The sequence below is a fragment of the Aquarana catesbeiana genome, linkage group LG03 (genome assembly GCF_042186555.1).
Source record: "Aquarana catesbeiana isolate 2022-GZ linkage group LG03, ASM4218655v1, whole genome shotgun sequence".
NCBI classification, from domain to species: domain Eukaryota; kingdom Metazoa; phylum Chordata; class Amphibia; order Anura; family Ranidae; genus Aquarana; species Aquarana catesbeiana.
In genome coordinates this window covers 36,246,040-36,267,936 of record NC_133326.1, presented here as the reverse complement: position 1 = coordinate 36,267,936, position 21,897 = coordinate 36,246,040, and the positions used below count along the sequence as shown (strand labels likewise).

The following is a 21,897-nucleotide window of genomic DNA, read 5'->3' as shown; positions in this document are numbered from 1 at the left end:
GCAATCATGTGGTCGCTCAAAGTGGTGAACACAGCGGTCACAGGAGCGTCCCAGGCACTGTAATGCTTTTGGCAATGTTCTGCTGGGACACCTTGGGTCCTATTATTCATGTGGATGTTACTTGACACGTACCACCTACATAAATATTGTTGCTGACCAAGTACACCCCTTCATGGAAACGGTATTCTCTGATGGCAGTAGCCGCTTTCAGCATTATAATGTGCCCTGCCATTGAGGTGCTGACTTGGCCTCCAAATTCTTCATATCTCAAACAAATTGTGCTGATCCATGGAGACCCCACCTCACAACTTACAGGACTTAACCACTTCAGCCCCGGAAGGTTAACCCGCTTCATGACCAGGCCATTTTTTGCAATATGACACTGCGTTACTTTGACTGATAATTGCGTGACCGTGCGATGCTGTACCCAAAAAAATGTATGTGCTTTTTTTCCCACAGCTAGAGATTTCTTTTTGGTGGTATTTGATCACCTCTGCGGTTTTTATTTTTTACAAAAAAAGACCAACATTTTTGAAAAGAAAAAAAAAACAATATTTTTAACTTTCTGCTATAAAACATATCCAATAAAAAAATACAAAAAAAAAATTAAATTTCTTCATCAATTTAGGCCAATATGTATTCTGCTACATATTTTTGGTAAAAAAATCCCAATAAGCGTATATTGATTGGTTTGTGCAAAAGTTATCATGTCTACAAACTATGGGATATATTTATTGAATTTTTATTTATTTTTTTACTAGTAATAACGGCGATTAGCGACTTATAGCGGGACTGCGATGATGCGGCGGACAAATTGGACACTAAGTGACAATTTTTTGGGGACCAGTGACACTAATACAGTGATCAGTGCTAAAAATATGCACGGTCACCTCGCTGTACTAATGACACTGGCTGGGAAGGGGTTAACATCAGGGGTGATCAAAGGTTTAAATGTGTTCCCTGGGAGTGCTTTCTAACTGTGGAAGATGTGCTTGTCCTGTGGGAGGGCAGAAACACAGGATCACTACCTTCCCTACTGACAGAACTACAATCTGCCTTGTTTACAGACTGCCATTCTACCTTTCTCGGGAATGATCGGCGGGTCCGGGTGGACCCACTGATTGGCTCCTGCTGTGTCCAACAGTGGCAGCCTGTTCATAGGGGTGCCCGAGTGCCGCCTCCTCTATCCACGGCCACCATTCTCATGCTCTATCCACGGCCGCCACCCCCTATTCATGCGTCAAGCCCCTTCTAGGACGTTGGGCACATGAATTACAGCGGCGGGGGTATTTTTTGAAGCACCTGATTAGAGCCAGAGGCTCTAATAGGCTTCAAAATAGGGTGTGCTTGTTGCACAGAGCACTATGCTATGAGCCCACACATGTGTTACAACAGCGAAGGAATTTGCGATTGAAACACTGATCCTCAATCCGGCCAACCAGAAGCAGGTCTGAGACCCGTTTTCCAATTGGCCGAAAAGGGAAGAGTCCCAATTGGCTGCCGAGGAAGAGGGAGGGAGGGGAAGCCGCCGCGATGCCCGTGGGGAGCACCACCAAACAAGGGGAGCCGCCGGTAAAGCCCGGGAGAAGGGCTTCACACCATAGATGGGGTAAGTGCACCAGACCCAACCAACCGGGGGTGGGGGGGTTCACTGTTTGCCACCCCCCCAACCCCAAAAAAATTACCACCGGCCGCCACTGGTGTCCAATCACAGCGGGAGCGGGTCGCCGGCAGCGTGTGTGCATGCCCCAGACCCGGAAGTGCAAAATCACGTGCCTGTACATGGTTTTGCACAGGAGAGCCACCTTGCCGCCGTATATATACAGTATAGGGTCAGCAAGGTTAACCAACAATGTTGGAAACTAGTTATTCATTAGTCATATGTGTTGTGCCTCATTTAAAGTACCAGGATAAATACGTTTTTAAGGATATATTAGTGAAGGGATGAGGCACATCACCTTGTGCACCAGGCCACATTCTATTTTTAAAAACAAGTCCAATCCATGAAGACCCAACCTCACAACTTACAGGACTTTTAAATATCTGCTACTGACGGCTTGATTCCAGATACCACAGTATACCTTCAGAGGTCTAGTGGTGTCCATGCCTCGATGGGTATGGACTGTTTTGGCGGAAAAAGGGGGATCTACTCAACTTTAGGAGAGTGGCCATAAAATTATGGCTGATCGGTGTAGATAAGCCATTATATCATTGGTCCCATCAGCGCTTTTTTTCAGCAGGAACACGGGGGAACACAATTCCGGCACCTCCAGCTCTGAATGTATGTAATGGTAAGGGGTGCTGGGGTGTACTAGAGGGTCTGTTGATGTTGGCTGCTGGGGGATCTATTGTTGCTGGAGGGGATCTATTTTTACAGGGGAGAGTCTGTTGTTGCTGTGGAGGTCAGTTCTCGCTGGTGGGGGCTCTATTGTTGCTGGGGGACTCTTATTCTACTGGGAGACAATCATTTCTAAGAGACATCTACTGTTGAGGGAGAGGTCTATTGTTGCCAGCTGTTCAGAGTCTATTGTTGCTGGGGGTGCTCCATTGTTGCTGGCTACGGGGGATCTCTTTAACTTCCTATCATTTTCAACAAATTACATACAAATTACTTAGCACCACAAATTGATACTTGATTCTGTACCCATTACTGAGAGGTGGGTAGGGATGGGTAGGGGGTGGAACCAAGGAATGGTGCTCAAAGGTGGGTAGGGGGTGGAACCAAGGAATAGTGCTCGGAAGTGGGTAGGAGGTGGAACCAAGGAATGGTGCTCCGAGGTGGGTAGGGAGCAGAACCAAGGAATGGTGCCCAGAAGTGGGTAGGGGGTGGAACCAAGGAATGGTGCTTGGAGATGGGTAGGGGGTGGAACCAAGGAATGGTGCTCGGAGGTGGGTAGGGAGTGGAGCCAAGGAATGGTGCTCGGAGGTGGGTAGGGGTGGAACCAAGGAATGGTGCTCGGAGGTGGGTAGGGGTGGAACCAAGAAATGGTGCTCGGAGGTGGGTAGGGAGTGGAACCAAGGAATGGTGCTCGGAGGTGGGTAGGGGTGGAACCAAGAAATGGTGCTCGGAGGTGGGTAGGGAGTGGAACCAAGGAATGGTGCTCGGAGGTGGGTAGGGGTGGAACCAAGAAATGGTGCTCGGAGGTGGGTAGGGGGTGGCCACAAGAGGTGACTCGGAAGGAGGGAGTTCCTGCACCTATTCTCCGAGAAAAAAAGCCCTGGGTCCCATAAGTAGCATTCAAATGTTATAGAATTTATCAAATTGCCAAGAAGTGTGTAGGCATGCACAACGGCACTGCAAAATGATATCCTTCTTTCCAAGACAACCCTGGCTGTTGATCATTCGATGATCATCTAATGTCAACAAGTACCTGAGGATTAACGCTAAAGCAACTTGTTCTACCATTTGCGTTTGCTTGAACAATGTTTGGCTTTCCCAGCTGGGGTATTTGCAGACATATACCAGTAACAATACAAAAGTCAGCTCATTTATGTTATTCACAGTAAGATTACAACTCACAGACTTCTTCTCTACGTGATTTAAATAATGGACACACACATGTCCAAATGGAGCTCAAGGCGCAGCGTTTCATAACGCGCGAGGCAGGATAATAATATGACATGATTATTTCGGCAGACATTTGCATATGATTACGTATATTGCCTTTTACTATGGTAATGAGCATCATTATCTCCTTTGAGAGGGATACATCACACTAAGTATGTGTTTCAGTGACTTACATTAACTGCATCCTGCTTTGCCGCGAAACGCCATTTTCAAAGACAAACACAGGTCAAGACGATTGTAAATTCAATGGGCCTCCCAGCAGATGTAAAATATTATGGTGAGATATAGAAGTGGTATTTTCAGGTGTAAAATGGGAAGCTCCAAGAGAACACAGACGGCGGTAGACTAAAGTGTTTTATTAGGTTGCATCTGCTAGTGCTAACAGCTCATCATTACAATAACGTTATGTTATGGGTGAATTGTGAATTTATTTAATCGTTTGAAGCTAATTTGGCTTATATTGAGGATAAAAGGAGACCATTAAACAACAGGGGGCATAATTGGCCAATTCTTGTGATATCCCAAATCTTAAATAATTAACCAGTGCTTTTATGCGGCAGAGGTATTCACTTCATTATAGCTCGCCTGCAGGGGTTAAGCGGGGAAGGAAGACAGTTTAAGACTACAAATTCTGTACAAGTTAAATAAATTGCACGATAATTCCATCTCAGACCACCTGTCTTGGGTTTTTGTATCATGTATTTGATCTTGTGTACATAAAAACGTAATGGAAGCATTAAACAAAATAAATAGCATGATGGTGGAAATAGACAATGGGGTTGATTTACTAAAGCCAAATAGGCTGCTCACTTTGCAAAGGGAAGTTGCACATTGCAAGGGAATTTTCCCCAGGGCTTAGTGAATAAGGTGAAGCTCTGATAACTTCCATCATCCAATCACGTGCAAGCAAAAATGCTGTTTTTTTTTATTTTCCTTGCACATGATTGGGTATTCTTTGCAAACATCCAACGATTTGTGCCAGTGAGGGGGGATTTCAGCAGGGGAGTGGATTTTTACTGGAAGGAAGCAAGGATTTATGCTTAGAGGGGAGCATGCAGATTAGTGCTAAATTTTTTGGGGGGGTTTGCTGAGATATAATCATACATCTTGGGGGGGGCACAATTTGACATGTTTGCCCTGGACTCTAGATGATCTTGTCCCGGCAGTGTGCATGAGTCACTTCTGACAAGTTTTCCTGAGAAAAAAGTTAACCAGAGAGCACAACCTGTGATTGACAGCCTCAGCTTTGTTCTGTTCGCTATGTGAAGGGGAGGTTTTCCCTTCCCTCCAATCAGCTCTCAGAGCTCTCTTTACTGAGCTCTGTATTGTGTAATTTTAGCTCCTCACCTCCTGCTTTCTGACAGCTCAGACAAGCTTTAAGAAATTCTGGACTTTGAACAGATGTATAGAGAAGAAGGCAGATAAACAGGTACAACTTTTGTAGCAGGATTTGTTTCATCTCTGTGTATCTGAGTCTGGTCACTTCACTGGGTATATGTGAGGATTTACAACCAGGACAGACATTCACTAAGCTCTGGGGAAAATTCCCCTGCAAAGCGCAACCTTCATTGCAAAGTGAACAGCCTCTTTGCCTTTAGTAAATCGCCCCCAGTGTCTACAGGAGATCGAAATGAAGATTATAAAGAAACTCTGTATGAAGAGAAATATGTAGGCTGGCCTGCTGGCCTCTCTTTCTGAAAATGCATGTTGTCTGGCTATCATTGTAGTCCATTGTTTCAGTACATTATGAGTGACTGGACATAATGGTATTGATTTACTAAAGACAAATACACTGTTTACTTAGCAAGGGAATTTGCACTTTGCAAGGAAATTAGCCTCAGAGCTTAATGAGGGGAAGTTCTGTTGACTTCCATTATCCAATCTTATCCAAGCTAAAATTTCCCTTTTTTTCCTTGTACATATTAGGTTTTTTTTTGTCACATTCACTAAGCTCTGGGGAAAATTCTCTTGCAAAGTGAACAGACGATTTGCCTTAAATAAATCAACCCCATAGCGTCTATATATTTGTAGCAGCCAATCAGAACCATAGTCTTTCATAGTCTACAAAACACAAATATTCTAATATCAGAAACACAACTGTATTTATCTATATATAGATCTATCTATCTATCTATCTATCTATCTATCTATCTATCTATCTATCTATCTATCTATCTATCTATCTATCTATCTATCTATCTATCTATCTATCTATCTATCTATCTATCTATCTATCTATCTATCTATCTATCTATCTATCTATCTCTCTATCTCTCTATCTCTCTATCTCTCTATCTATCTCTCTATCTATCTCTCTATCTCTCTATCTATCTCTCTATCTATCTCTCTCTCTCTCTATATATATATATATATATATATATATATATATATAGATATATCAATATATACACGCACGCACAGTATCTCACAAAAGTGAGTACACCCCTCACATTTCTGTAAATATTTTATTATATCTTTTCATGTGACAACACTGAAGAAATGACACTTTGCTACAATGTAAAGTAGTGAGTGTACAGCTTGTATAACAGTGTAAATCTGCTGTCCCTTCAAAATAACTCAACACACAGCCATTCATGTCTAAACCGCTGGCAACAAAAGTGAGTACACCCCTAAGTGAAAATGTCCAAATTGGGCCCAAAGTGTCAATATTTTGTGTGGCCACCATTATTTTCCAGCACTGCCTTAACCCTCTTGGGCATGGGTTTTGGCTCTTTTACCCCGATCTGTGATCAGCTCTGTCTGCAAGACAAAACATGCAACCTGTAGAATTTTTTAAACGTCGCCCATGGAGATTTTTAAGGATAAAAGTTTGTCAACCTTCCACAAGCACAATTTTGAAGCGTGACATATTGGGTATGAATTTACTCGGCTTAACATCGTATTTCACAGTATAAAAAAAATTGGGCTAACTTTACTGTTGTCTTATTTTTTAATTAAAAAAAGTGTATTTTTTTCCAAAAAAGTTGCGCCTGTAAGACCTCTGCACAAATACGGTTACATAGTTAGTCAGGTTGAAAAAAGACACAAGTCCATCCAGTTCAACCTTAAAAACAATAAATAAATAAAATAAAAAATATCGTACAATCCAATATAGCCAATTTTATACCATCAGTTGATCCAGAGGAAGGTAAAAAAAAAACAGCAGAGCATGCTCCAATTTGCTACAGCAGGGAAAAAAGCCCCAAGAGGCAATCGGATTTTCCTGGGATCAACTTTACATATAAATGTTAGTACCAAGTTATATTATGTACATTTAGGAAAGTATCCAGGCCTTTATTAAAGCAATCTACTGAGCTGGCCAGAACCACCTCTGGAGTCTATTCCACATTTTCACAGCTTTTACTGTGAAGAAACGTTTCCGTATTTGGAGATGAAATCTCTTTTCCTCTAGACGCAAAGAGTGCCCCCGTGTCCTCTGGGTTGACCATAAAGAGAATAACTCAACACCAAGTTCACTATAGGGACCCCTTATATATTTGTACATGTTGATTATATCCCCCCTTAATCTCCTCTTCTCAAGAGAGAATAAATTCAGTTCTTCTAATCTTTCCTCATAGCTGAGCTCCTCCATGCCTCTTTATCAGTTTGGTTGCCCTTCTCTTCACTTTCTCCAGTTCCCCGATATTCTTTTTGAGAACTGGTGCCCAAAACTGAACTGCAAAACTTTATTCCTGATGAGGTCTCACTAAATATTTGAACAAAATTATGGTGTGACAGAAAGTTTTGCAACGACTGCCATTTTATTTTCTAGGGTGTTAGCAAAAAAAAAATATATAATGTTTGGGGGTTCTAAGTCATTTTCTAGCAAAAAAAATAATTTTAACTTGTAAACAACAAGTTTGAAAAATAGGCCCGGTCTTAAAGTGGTTAAAAAATAAATACAAACAGATAAATTAACCCCTTTTGCCTCAACAGTGTCCCTTTATAAAATTCTGAAGGAAGGATCGGCGATCATGTGACCACTGTAATTGGTTGTTACAGCGGTCACATGACTGGGAGTCAGTCTTGCCAGCTACTGATGGTTAGTGGGGACAAACATTGGGTTATGCAGTTCAACAGAAATAATGTGAATGAGCCCTAATGCTAGTATGATGATTCATTTGGATTTGTTAGAGGGGCTACCTCCTCTGCCTCATTTGGGCTTGAGACAAATAGACTATTGCAAGTGAATTTAGCGGAGAAGCTCTGATGACTTCCCTCATCCAAAGATTTTTTTACTTTTCTTTGAATGTGATTGGGTATTCCTTGCAAAGTGAAGCTTCACCACATCCACTAAGCCCTGGAGCAAAGTGCAACTTTCCTTGAAGGGTGAACAATCTAATTGCCTTTAGTAAATCATCCTTGATATGTCTACCCTAGATGGGGCTTATTGGTACTTCACTTGTAAACTGGTCTTTAAATATGAAAAGAGATGTTTAATATGCTGGCCACCACCATGAATAAAGGAAATTATGATACTGTAAGATGATGCTAGCATTTGTGAGTAATGGAACAGATGGAAAAGAAGTCTGTGTTCAGAAGACAAACCACAATCTATGCACTTGATTGGTTTCCAATGCTCTGTGCACCTGTCATGTACTAAGGATGCCCAGTGTTTTTAATCTGAGACAGCTTGAGTCATCTTGTGTGAAATAATCATGCCGAAGATGGTAATTAGACAAATTAAGAAGTGGACCTAAGGAATAAAATAATGGCAAATGCTGGAGTAAGATCCCAGTTTGATGTTTTTATTATTTTCTTCCGTGCCAAATCTTTCTTTCCTAAATCGTCTGATTCTACAGGGTTGAGAAGGCAAATGGACCGGTCACTTTACAGGTGCAGTTGGACCCTGCAAGGAAATTATCCCCAAAGCTTAGTGAATGAGGTGAAGTTCTGCTGACCTCATCCAATCACGTTGTCACAGTCAGGGGTCAGGCTCAGAGACTAGGTCCTCAGGATCCCCCCCCCCCCCCCCCAGGAGGTGAGCCCGCCTGTCGATTTTTACATAAAACTCTAGATTTCGAGTCAGGTCACCATCGAGTCAGGTCACCACCTGCAAGAGTTTTGCTACTTAAGCACTTGGCGTCCTTAGGATGTACCTGTAGGGAACAAATGGTTATACCAGGATCATGGTTGCACCTATGATCCATGATTCTAAATTTTTTAACCAGAGTTTGGGGTCAATTTAGTCCTACCTTTAGAATATATTGGAAGACAAATTGGTAGCCAGGTCTTTGTGGCCATTAACCACCTTCATAAAGTTCAAAATGATTTTATACACAGGTTGTGTTTATATAGACAGTACCCTTATTGTAAACTGAATCCAGGGCCCCTCTGCTGCAAGGCCCTTCCTAACCAGAGCAATTTTTACAATTTGGCACTGCGTCATTTTAACTGACAATTGCGCGGTCGTGCAACGCTGTACCCAAACAAAATTTGCGTCTTTTTTTTTTCACAAATAGAGCTTCTTTTTGGTGGTATTTGATCACCTCTGCCGTTTTTATTTTTTGAGCTATAAACAAAAAAAGAGCGACAATTTTGAAAAAAACACCAATATTTTTTACTTTTTGCTATAATAAATATCTGAATAAACGGTCCTTCTATGTGTAACGTCCTACATACACACAACCAACCACCACTGCGCCTCGGAGCAAATCAATTAAATGGTGATAAACATCAATTGGTAAAGCCTATCTAAAGCTGCCACTTAGTGTATAATAGTATCTAAAAAATATTTTTAAATCTTGTGACGTGATAATGATGTATTGCAACCCACGTGAAGAATAAAAATGTGGCGCTATTCTAATCACTCTTTCCGTAATATTGCCATTACAAGTGAATATCCTAAATTCATAACCCTTTTGTTCAAAGGGTGTGAATCAAACACATAATTAGTGAAAAATAGTGATAATAAAAATCAGAAAATACAAACAAAAAAACAAAAAACAAAAAACACCAAAACGCAATGAAGTGACTTCAGTGACTCAGTGATATTGCTGAAAATCGCAGATGTGTCAATTCTATAATCAAGTGTGCAGTTGATCAATACCACACTCAGCATGAACTTCGTGACTAAATAACAAAAAAGGTCCAATAGTAAGTGCACATATGTGAAATAAAAAGTCCGTGTTGAAGATGCACAATAAATAGTGTCACAGCAAATCTTGGAAGATCCTGCAGTAAACTTGAACTCTCCACCACACCTCTGTGTTCAGTGTTCCCTCTCCCAATAGACAGTCTCTTACCAACTCTGTATGCCTCCACTTTCGTATGAGGCTAGCAAGCATAAGAATATCCAGGCAATCAGAAGAGGTTAAATGTATTCCATTCAGGGACTCGTTCCATATGTAAATGAGAAAGAACTCCCAATAGTGTGATAACGTAAAAACTTTTAATATCCACACTATAAAATACACTACAAAGGGTACACTCACATTGTGTCAACTTTATAACAGCACATCAAAACACTCCACGGCACTCTGTGCACAGCAATCTCAACAAGGTAATCTGGGTGGTCTATCCTAAGGTTTTCACATAGGGTGTGTGGTCACGGCGGACCTCAATGCCAGCAGTGTGTGTAGGGGTCTATCTCACCCACTCCTCGCTCGCTCTTCCAATGACTCCTCCGTCTCCCTGACAAGTGAACCGCAGCTCCTTGTTCTATTAAGCCACACAGTCTCTGGTGTTTATCCTTCTCTCGGCCTTGCCCCCGACATGTTTCGCTACAACTGCAGCTTATTCATGGGATAGGCCGCTCAGATTGTCAATCTACTTATATAACCTCCCTCCCCTCTGTCTAACTAAGGGGATCTCAGTGCGCATGCGCGTCCCGCGTGTCCCGCGCATGCGCAGTTAGAGTGTCCCCATAACGCGCAAACCACAGCTAAATACAGCTGTCTGTTTATCCTGTCATGTTATTCTCTGCAGCGGTTTCAAGTTATTAGCATCCCCCTGCTCAATATCTATGGATCTAAGTGTCCTAAAGCCCAATGACAGTTTAAAAGTTATATTGAATGTCCTGGAATGTATTTCAGAGCGCTTTATGCGCTTAATACTGACACAAACTAAATAAATAATATAGGAGTGCTTTAATCCCCTCTCCATTAACCCTAGGGATCCAAAGCTTCTCAAATTGTCAACTAATACTCTCATTGGTCTGTAACATTGAGTGTCCTCACTACCATACATCAAAAAGAGGTGTAAAACCATATATTAATAATCTGTAGCTCTAAAAATTAAAAATTATAAAAATATATATATAATGCATAAAATTATATCAAATGGAAGAATGGGCTTGGCTAAATTCAAAATAAAATGAGATCAGACATATTGCATCTGATGTTACTGCAACTGCCTCTATTAATATCAGTCATATGTGACCAATTTCAGGAATACTATTGCAGTATTCCAAAAAATTCTGCCTGAAACCATTGTATATCTATAGCTATATCACATATCATTATATCAGGATATCTATACTCCATATTCTCACATAGGTAATATATCCATTACTTCTAATTGGCATGGTCATAACTCGAAGTTATCATCTGATTATCTTCAAAGAATAATAAATCAGGAACATACATACAGTACGTGCACAAATATATATAAAAATATAAAAAATATATATATATATATAAAGATAAAAAATTATATTATGTAAAAAACTGGACAATCTACTAACAGGCATCGCATTATCTTACTGTTAGGATAGTTCTGTATTCATCTTATCTCAAAATAACCCTATTTATCCTGCAGGAAGTATGAATACAACTCTGGGGTATATGGGGAAACAGTACCATTTTACCTGGAGGCAGGTATTAATGTGCCAATCTTAAACCCGGGAGAATATGCCTACTCAGCTAAAAATCGTTGATGAAGCAATTGAGGTCTAGCTCAATGTTGAGCCCCCTCGGAGTGAGGCTTTTAAACAGGAATATCCATTCCGTTTCTCGGCGTGACAAATCCCTCACTCTGTTCGAGCCTCTCCAGGAGGGGTATACCACCTCTAAGCCACAGAATTGTAGCAAGGATGGGTCCCGTTGATGTTTCTCCCTAAAGTGCATAGACACGCTATGATACTTGTACCCATTTCTTATGTTGGTCAGATGCTCACTAATCCTAATCTTTAGTTGCCTTTTCGTTCTACCAACATAATACAAGCCACAGGGGCACCACATGAGATATACTACATGTGTGGTGGTGCACGTGCTAAATTCCTTGATCTCAAACCTATCCCCCTCTCTGTTGGTGACAGTGGTGACACCTCTATTCCTAACCTTTACTGTCTTACAACAGATACACTTCCCACAGCAGTAAAAGCCCTTAAAACCAAAGGACAAAGATCTTGAATTAGGTGGATCAAGGATCTTTTTCACTATCTGGTCTCCTATACTCGGGGCTCTTCTATATATAAACCTCGGCTGAGTTGACAAGATATCACCCAGATATTTGTCTCTACATAGTATGTGCCAGTATTTTCTAAAGATATGCTCAATGTCCTTATACTGACAATGGAACCCGGATATAAAGCTTAATTGATGCCTGGTTTCCTCATTTTGTACTCCTTTTTCTTTCAGGCATTCCTCTCTAGGGATTTCAGCAACTTCCTCTATTATTTCAGCTAATACGTCTTCCTTATAGCCCTTCTGCATAAATTTTTTCTTCAGGATATCAGATTGAGTTAGGAAGTCTTCCTTCAACGTACAATTCCGACGGATCCGCAGCAGTTGGCCCTTCGGTATGTTTTTTATCCATGATGGATGATGTCCACTAGCCACGGACAAATAACTGTTGCGGTCCGTCGGTTTGAAATACACCTTGGTTTTCAGTGATCCATTCATTTTTTCTATAGTGACATCAAGAAAATTGATCGACTCCTCACTAACTTGGTATTCCAATTTAATGTTGTTTGTGTTGTTGTTAAGATGTTTCAAGAATACCTCCAACGATTCCTTCGTGCCCTGCCATATTAGCAAAATGTCATCAATGAACCTTCTGTAAAAGACCATTTCAGGTCTATTGATGTTAAAAATACGTCTGTCCTCCCATTCAGACATAAACAGGTTGGCGAGGCTGGGGGACCAGGACGACAGGGAAGGGGAGAGTACAATTATCAAACACCGAAACCCCATAGAAATAACACCCCACAAAGAAGAGATGATTACTATTATCAGTCACCATATAGAGGAGATGAACCAAGAGGATATCATCCTCCACAGGAACATCAACAGTGGAGACAACACCCCCCACCGAACCATTATTCGGATAGGAATAATGGAATCCCGTTGTATAATAGATATGCGGAGTTGGAAGATGAGGGCTACTATGACCCATCACCATATAACCATTCTTTTTTAGGACAACGGGGGAGGGGAGGGAAACGGGGAACACCAAGGGGACACCCCCGAACACAATATCAGAAGGGGGGAAAGTTTGGACCCCCCCATACGCAAGGCACATACGCAGGGCCCCCACCAAGAGAAGGAGGGGATGTAGGGCTGGCCGATCAAGGCAACCCAAAAAAACGGCCGAGGGACATGTGAATACCGGTATTTATAATATAAGTGGGGTGACGTTAGACCACAAGGAGATTAACATCTTAAATTTAGGCCTAAAGTGTGCACCTAAAAAACAAATGAATAAATTCCAGGTATACATTGACACACATAAGTTCATTCGGACATTGAACATAAAAAAGCACTTTCTGAGTCACCCAGTGGAAGCAAGTATGAGGGCTTCACGGACCCCGGTTAATATAGACAGTGGCCTAAAGAACAGGTCCATCTTCAACCCCTTGATTCAAAACAACCACTTTGTGGAGGTATTTAAAAATCTCGTCTTAAAAGAGATCGAGGAATTACCTGTTAGAAAAGGGGTGAATCCCTATTACATTAAGGAGGGGATCGAATCCTTGGAAAATAGGAAAAACATTATTATCCGTCCAGCGGATAAGGGTGGTGGTGTGGTAATTATGGATAAGAAATTTTACCATGATCAACTGGTGGAACTACTGAGTGACCAAAATACTTATATGAAATTGAAGTCAGATCCCACAGATTCATATAGTACACAATTGGCTGCGCTTGTAGAATGGGGATTTGGGATGAGGGCCCTGAACCCTAAGGAAAAAAGGTATTTAGTTCCAAGCGCAAGTCGCATACCAGTGATATATACACTACCTAAAGTGCATAAAAACACCCTACATCCACCTCCGCGACCTATAGTAAACGGGATTGGTTCTGTTACTGCGAGACTGGGAGAATATTTAGACAAGTTCCTGCAACCCAGTGTGAAGACAACGAAAGCATATCTGAAGGATACCTCGGACTTGCTACGATTGTTGGAACCAGTGAAGCTTGACCCCACAGTGACATCTTATTTGGTGACAGCTGACGTAGCGTCGCTGTATACCAATATACAGCATGAAGATGCAGCGCTGGCCCTCAATTGGGCGCTCAGCAAACGGGACGACATTCCTTTCGCGCAGAAGAAGTTTGTGGGACATGCACTAGATTTCTGCATGTCCCACAACTACTTCTGGTTCGATGGACACTTCTATTCCCAGCAGGTTGGCGTGGCAATGGGGGCAAAATATGCCCCCAGCCTCGCCAACCTGTTTATGTCTGAATGGGAGGACAGACGTATTTTTAACATCAATAGACCTGAAATGGTCTTTTACAGAAGGTTCATTGATGACATTTTGCTAATATGGCAGGGCACGAAGGAATCGTTGGAGGTATTCTTGAAACATCTTAACAACAACACAAACAACATTAAATTGGAATACCAAGTTAGTGAGGAGTCGATCAATTTTCTTGATGTCACTATAGAAAAAATGAATGGATCACTGAAAACCAAGGTGTATTTCAAACCGACGGACCGCAACAGTTATTTGTCCGTGGCTAGTGGACATCATCCATCATGGATAAAAAACATACCGAAGGGCCAACTGCTGCGGATCCGTCGGAATTGTACGTTGAAGGAAGACTTCCTAACTCAATCTGATATCCTGAAGAAAAAATTTATGCAGAAGGGCTATAAGGAAGACGTATTAGCTGAAATAATAGAGGAAGTTGCTGAAATCCCTAGAGAGGAATGCCTGAAAGAAAAAGGAGTACAAAATGAGGAAACCAGGCATCAATTAAGCTTTATATCCGGGTTCCATTGTCAGTATAAGGACATTGAGCATATCTTTAGAAAATACTGGCACATACTATGTAGAGACAAATATCTGGGTGATATCTTGTCAACTCAGCCGAGGTTTATATATAGAAGAGCCCCGAGTATAGGAGACCAGATAGTGAAAAAGATCCTTGATCCACCTAATTCAAGATCTTTGTCCTTTGGTTTTAAGGGCTTTTACTGCTGTGGGAAGTGTATCTGTTGTAAGACAGTAAAGGTTAGGAATAGAGGTGTCACCACTGTCACCAACAGAGAGGGGGATAGGTTTGAGATCAAGGAATTTAGCACGTGCACCACCACACATGTAGTATATCTCATGTGGTGCCCCTGTGGCTTGTATTATGTTGGTAGAACGAAAAGGCAACTAAAGATTAGGATTAGTGAGCATCTGACCAACATAAGAAATGGGTACAAGTATCATAGCGTGTCTATGCACTTTAGGGAGAAACATCAACGGGACCCATCCTTGCTACAATTCTGTGGCTTAGAGGTGGTATACCCCTCCTGGAGAGGCTCGAACAGAGTGAGGGATTTGTCACGCCGAGAAACGGAATGGATATTCCTGTTTAAAAGCCTCACTCCGAGGGGGCTCAACATTGAGCTAGACCTCAATTGCTTCATCAACGATTTTTAGCTGAGTAGGCATATTCTCCCGGGTTTAAGATTGGCACATTAATACCTGCCTCCAGGTAAAATGGTACTGTTTCCCCATATACCCCAGAGTTGTATTCATACTTCCTGCAGGATAAATAGGGTTATTTTGAGATAAGATGAATACAGAACTATCCTAACAGTAAGATAATGCGATGCCTGTTAGTAGATTGTCCAGTTTTTTACATAATATAATTTTTTATCTTTATATATATATATATATTTTTTATATTTTTATATATATTTGTGCACGTACTGTATGTATGTTCCTGATTTATTATTCTTTGAAGATAATCAGATGATAACTTCGAGTTATGACCATGCCAATTAGAAGTAATGGATATATTACCTATGTGAGAATATGGAGTATAGATATCCTGATATAATGATATGTGATATAGCTATAGATATACAATGGTTTCAGGCAGAATTTTTTGGAATACTGCAATAGTATTCCTGAAATTGGTCACATATGACTGATATTAATAGAGGCAGTTGCAGTAACATCAGATGCAATATGTCTGATCTCATTTTATTTTGAATTTAGCCAAGCCCATTCTTCCATTTGATATAATTTTATGCATTATATATATATTTTTATAATTTTTAATTTTTAGAGCTACAGATTATTAATATATGGTTTTACACCTCTTTTTGATGTATGGTAGTGAGGACACTCAATGTTACAGACCAATGAGAGTATTAGTTGACAATTTGAGAAGCTTTGGATCCCTAGGGTTAATGGAGAGGGGATTAAAGCACTCCTATATTATTTATTTAGTTTGTGTCAGTATTAAGCGCATAAAGCGCTCTGAAATACATTCCAGGACATTCAATATAACTTTTAAACTGTCATTGGGCTTTAGGACACTTAGATCCATAGATATTGAGCAGGGGGATGCTAATAACTTGAAACCGCTGCAGAGAATAACATGACAGGATAAACAGACAGCTGTATTTAGCTGTGGTTTGCGCGTTATGGGGACACTCTAACTGCGCATGCGCGGGACACGCGGGACGCGCATGCGCACTGAGATCCCCTTAGTTAGACAGAGGGGAGGGAGGTTATATAAGTAGATTGACAATCTGAGCGGCCTATCCCATGAATAAGCTGCAGTTGTAGCGAAACATGTCGGGGGCAAGGCCGAGAGAAGGATAAACACCAGAGACTGTGTGGCTTAATAGAACAAGGAGCTGCGGTTCACTTGTCAGGGAGACGGAGGAGTCATTGGAAGAGCGAGCGAGGAGTGGGTGAGATAGACCCCTACACACACTGCTGGCATTGAGGTCCGCCGTGACCACACACCCTATGTGAAAACCTTAGGATAGACCACCCAGATTACCTTGTTGAGATTGCTGTGCACAGAGTGCCGTGGAGTGTTTTGATGTGCTGTTATAAAGTTGACACAATGTGAGTGTACCCTTTGTAGTGTATTTTATAGTGTGGATATTAAAAGTTTTTACGTTATCACACTATTGGGAGTTCTTTCTCATTTACATATGGAACGAGTCCCTGAATGGAATACATTTAACCTCTTCTGATTGCCTGGATATTCTTATGCTTGCTAGCCTCATACGAAAGTGGAGGCATACAGAGTTGGTAAGAGACTGTCTATTGGGAGAGGGAACACTGAACACAGAGGTGTGGTGGAGAGTTCAAGTTTACTGCAGGATCTTCCAAGATTTGCTGTGACACTATTTATTGTGCATCTTCAACACGGACTTTTTATTTCACATATGTGCACTTACTATTGGACCTTTTTTGTTATTTAGTCACGAAGTTCATGCTGAGTGTGGTATTGATCAACTGCACACTTGATTATAGAATTGACACATCTGCGATTTTCAGCAATATCACTGAGTCACTGAAGTCACTTCATTGCGTTTTGGTGTTTTTTGTTTTTTGTTTTTTTGTTTGTATTTTCTGATTTTTATTATCACTATTTTTCACTAATTATGTGTTTGATTCACACCCTTTGAACAAAAGGGTTATGAATTTAGGATATTCACTTGTAATGGCAATATTACGGAAAGAGTGATTAGAATAGCGCCACATTTTTATTCTTCACGTGGGTTGCAATACATCATTATCACGTCACAAGATTTAAAAATATTTTTTATATAATAAATATCCCCAAAATTAAAAAAAAAAAAAATTCTTCATCAGTTTAGGCCAATATGTATTCTTCTACATATTTTTGGTAAAAAAAAAAAACGCAATACGCATATATTGATTGGTTTGCGCAAAAGTTATAGTGTCTACAAACTATGGGAAAGATTTATGGCATTTTTATGGCATTTTTATTATTATTTTTTTTTACTAGTAATGGTAGTGATCTGCGATTTTTAGTCGTATTGCGACATTGCATTGGACAGATCAGACACTTTTGACACATTTTTGGGACCATTGACACTTATACAGCGATCAGTGCTATAAATATGCACTGATTAATGTGTAAATGTCACTGGCAGAGAAGGGGTTAACACTAGGGGGCGATCAAGGGGTTAAATGTGTGTTGCCTCAGCGTGTTCTAACTGTATGTGGATAGGACTGACTAGAGGAGGAGAGATATCGTTGTTCCTACTTAGTCAGAACACACAACCTGTCTCCTCTCCCCTGACAGCACAGGGATTTGTATGTGTACACAAACACATCCCCGTGCTGGCTCTTGTGCATGCGATCGCGCATGGTCGGCGGCGATCATGCCCACCGGCCACGTGCTTTGGGTCCCCTGCTGTGCAGCGGGAGCCTTTGGCGGCGTGTGCCCTCTGGAGACTCTCCCAGTACGGGATTTTGCCCAGGAGAGCCATTCTGCAGCAGTAAAAGTACGTACCCCCACATAGGCAGAGTAAGAAAGAAACATGCAGATCTGTGCTGTGAATAGATCAGCTCTCTTCTAATGTAATTTATAGCAACCGTCCAACACATTTTTGCAGCTGCCTTTATCTCCCGTGTAGGACAGCTTGTCAGAAGTTTTCATGCTGATAACAGAAGAAAGAAGCAGCAGAAAGACACGGGACTTTGGAGAGAGATAAGAAAACAGTACAGATGTATGTGCCCAGGTCAAATTTCATGAATTGGGTTTACATCCACTTTAAATTTAATAGGATCATAAAAAAATCACAGGTATTATTTTTTTAATTTTTCCGAATGGGACAATGTCAAAGCATACACTAAAAGTCCCATACTAGCTATACAATTTAAAGGCTGCGCTGCTAGTGCAAATACATGATCATATTAACTGAAAATACCATAATTATGAATGAACACAAGTGAATTGTTTCATAACAAAAAAAAAAAAAAAAATGCACACAAATCGCATGCAAAAAAAAAAGAATCGCATGCAAAAAAAATGAGTGGAACATTCAGTAAACAAAAACGATTAAGTAGAGTCCATTTAGTCATAGATTGAAATGAACTGTAGGTCTTGTGGGTGTAGAAAATGGTTGGATAGAGGGAGAAAGACACCCTTCCTTCAAGTGATATAAAGATTATCTCCGTAGGGAGCGTGATGTTAAAATAGAGAGAAGATCCTCCACCTCAAGTAAGGTAAGCCCCTTACCAGATCCAAAGATCTCCTGTCACAGAGATCATGCACACATGTGGCTGTGTCCCCCAGCCACTGGGTCTCTGTCAGTGCGCAGATCGGAAGCCACCTCTCCAGGAAATCAATCCAAACGTGATTTATCCGCTCACAGACCATGGATAAATAGGAAAGAAATGCTCCATAGCGTAATACAGTTAAAATCCATTTTCAAGTTCTCTAAGGGGTGATGGCGATAGATTGAGAAATACTAAAAGTCCCATGGTTGGCTCCTCTTTTTTGGTTTAACCTTCTCCAGCATGCGCTATAGCCGAATGACGACTACAGCACGGACCTTAAAGCCGGATTCCGGCCAGCTAAAAAAAAATTTTAAAGTCAGCAGCTACAAACACTGTAGCTGCTGACTTTAAATAAGTAGACTTACCTGTCCTGGGTGCCCGCGATGTCGGCCGCCCGAGTCCAACCTGTCCCTCGGCTCTCGGGTCCCGGCACCGCCATCCTAGGTAAGGGAAACAGGCAGTTTCCTACTGCGCACGCGCGAGCGGCGTGGCGATCTGTGAATGGCCCCTGTGGTTTTCTGGGATCACACACAGTTCCCAGAAGGCAACGGGGCCGCCAGCTAGGAGTAGAAGACGCAGCGGTATAGGAACAGGCAGATTAGGAAGACTGCCTAGCAACAAGGGTTCAGGTAAGTTTAATTTTTTTTTTTTTCAAATGTTTTTTTTTATTTTTTTTTAGGATTTTTGGTGCATTTTTTTTTTTTTCAGGGTGGCCTTCCACTTTAATTGCTGGGAGGCTGTCAAGTAATGTCCTCCCGTGCATGACCTGCCTACGCGTCCCCTGTGGGGCACGCGCGGCATGCTCTGTGATCACTGAGTCTATGAGACTCGGCTGCTCACAGATCGGAGTAAGGGGCCGATCCCCGCCCCTTACCACATGATCAGTTGTCAGCCAATGACAAGTGATAACTTGATGTAAACAGAAGTTCAGTAATCGTTTTTAATTTTTTCCCTCACGCTGTCAGCGTGAAGGGGAAAAAAAGCCAATCACTGGCTTCTGTCAGAGGGACACTCACACAGAGAGCCGTGGCTGCCTCACCTGTGCCCACAGTGCCACCTACCTTTGCCCAACAGTGCCACCTATCAATGCCCACCAGTGTTGCCAATCAGTGCCTCATCATCAGTGCCACCGATCAGTGCTGTCTACCAGTGCCACCTACCAGTGACCATCAGTGCCATCCATCAGTGATCATCAGTGCCCATCAGTGCCACCTATCAGTGCTGCCTATCACCGCCCATTAGTGCCAATCAGTGCCGCCCATTAGTGCCAACCATCAGTACCCATCAGTGCCATCCATAAGTGTCACCCGTCAGTGCCACCTCTCAGTGCCCATCAGTGCCGCCTTATCAGAGCCCATCAGTGCAGCCTCATCAGCACACATCAATGAAGGAGAAAAATTACCTGTTTTCAAAATTTTATAACAAACTCTGAAACTGTTTTTTTTTTTTTTTTTTTTTTAAATGTTTGGTCTTTTTTCGTTTTTTTAGCAAAAAATAAAAAAACCCAATAGTGATTAAATACCACCAAAAGAAAGCTCTATTTGTGTGAAAAACAAAAATTTCATTTGGGTACAACGTTGCATGACCGCGCAATTGTCATTCTAGGAGTGAGAGCGCTGATAGCTGAAAATTGGTCTGCACGGGGAGGGCGGGGGGGTTTAAGTGCTCAGTAAGCAAGTGGTTAAAGGAGAAGAAAGGTCAAAGCTTTTTTAGCCATACATCTCCTGTGGGTCACAGGACTACACTTAGTTCTGCACTCCTGTGACCCAGATTCAGCTAAAGCCTGGTGTTGTCTAACGTCATTAAAGCTTGTCCAGGCTCTGCACGAATCCTGACAATAATGCAACATAGAGCCTAAGCCAGCAGATCCCACCCCCTTCACAGCCCAGCGCTCCGGTGAGTGCTGGAGGGGCAGAGCAGAGAGCCACTGACTGACTGTGACTGACTGTACTCTGAGCGGACCTGAGTCTGAGTCTTCTATTCCACACTGAATTTAACCGCTTGGCGCTGGCCGCACGCAAATATGTGGCCTCTCAGCAGATGCAGAGCGGCCTCATATTTGCATTCATTAGTGTCAATACAGCTGTGTCAAGAGCAGGCGCCCGGCAAGCTCTCTGCAGTTACCGGCCCCTAACAGAAGGCTCCTGATCGCTACTTACCATCGGGAGCTTTCCAATTATGATCAAACTGATAAAATCCTTGTGAGTTTCATGCAGCGATTGCGCAAGTGCAGTGCTTGAAACTCACAAGGATTTTATATGTTTGATCTGTTGAATGTGATACGATCATAGCTTGGACTTTTATGTAAGTGTACTGCTTAATAAACTGGAGTAACATTATGTGGAGTCCTTTTGTTTCCTAAACATTCTGATATTGAGGCTTCCTACCTATCTATCTTGCATCCTGAGTTGCTGTGAACCTCCCGATGTATACCATCCATGGCTATAGGAGAGGAACGTCTGGACTTCTTTCTTAGTGGCTCAGAGATCTAACTAAGCGCTGTGTGACCTCTCTGAGTAAGAGGGGTCTCTGGCTTTCCCGTAAGCCTCCATTTTTTATTAAGGTGATGGGTGTCACGCCTTCAGGTGTATGATCGTCATTTCCAAACACTTCCATGAGACTTTCTTTAATGGAATCCAGCTTTATATGAACTTTTTGTTTGCACAATTGCACTTTATTCACATGTGATGTAATTTAGCATATAAACTTTATTCACAGTTATTATTGTTTATATACTGTTGATTAGCTGCACATTCGTATATTTTGATATTTGTCTGTATTCGCACGAATGCACTTTATTGTTTAGCGCTGCACTCTTTTTACATATATTATCTGTGCCTGGTGTAGTTCCTAGCGCGGATATACCCTTTACATTTATTCACATTGTTTA

General features: G+C 41.6%; 1 protein-coding gene across 1 annotated transcript in view; it reads right to left on the bottom strand.

Annotated features, from left to right (window-relative positions):
* AGBL1 (AGBL carboxypeptidase 1) overlaps positions 1 to 21,897 on the bottom strand; it is a 1,138,256-nt gene that overhangs the window by 336,994 nt on the left and 779,365 nt on the right. The gene's annotated exons all lie outside the window — the stretch shown is intronic.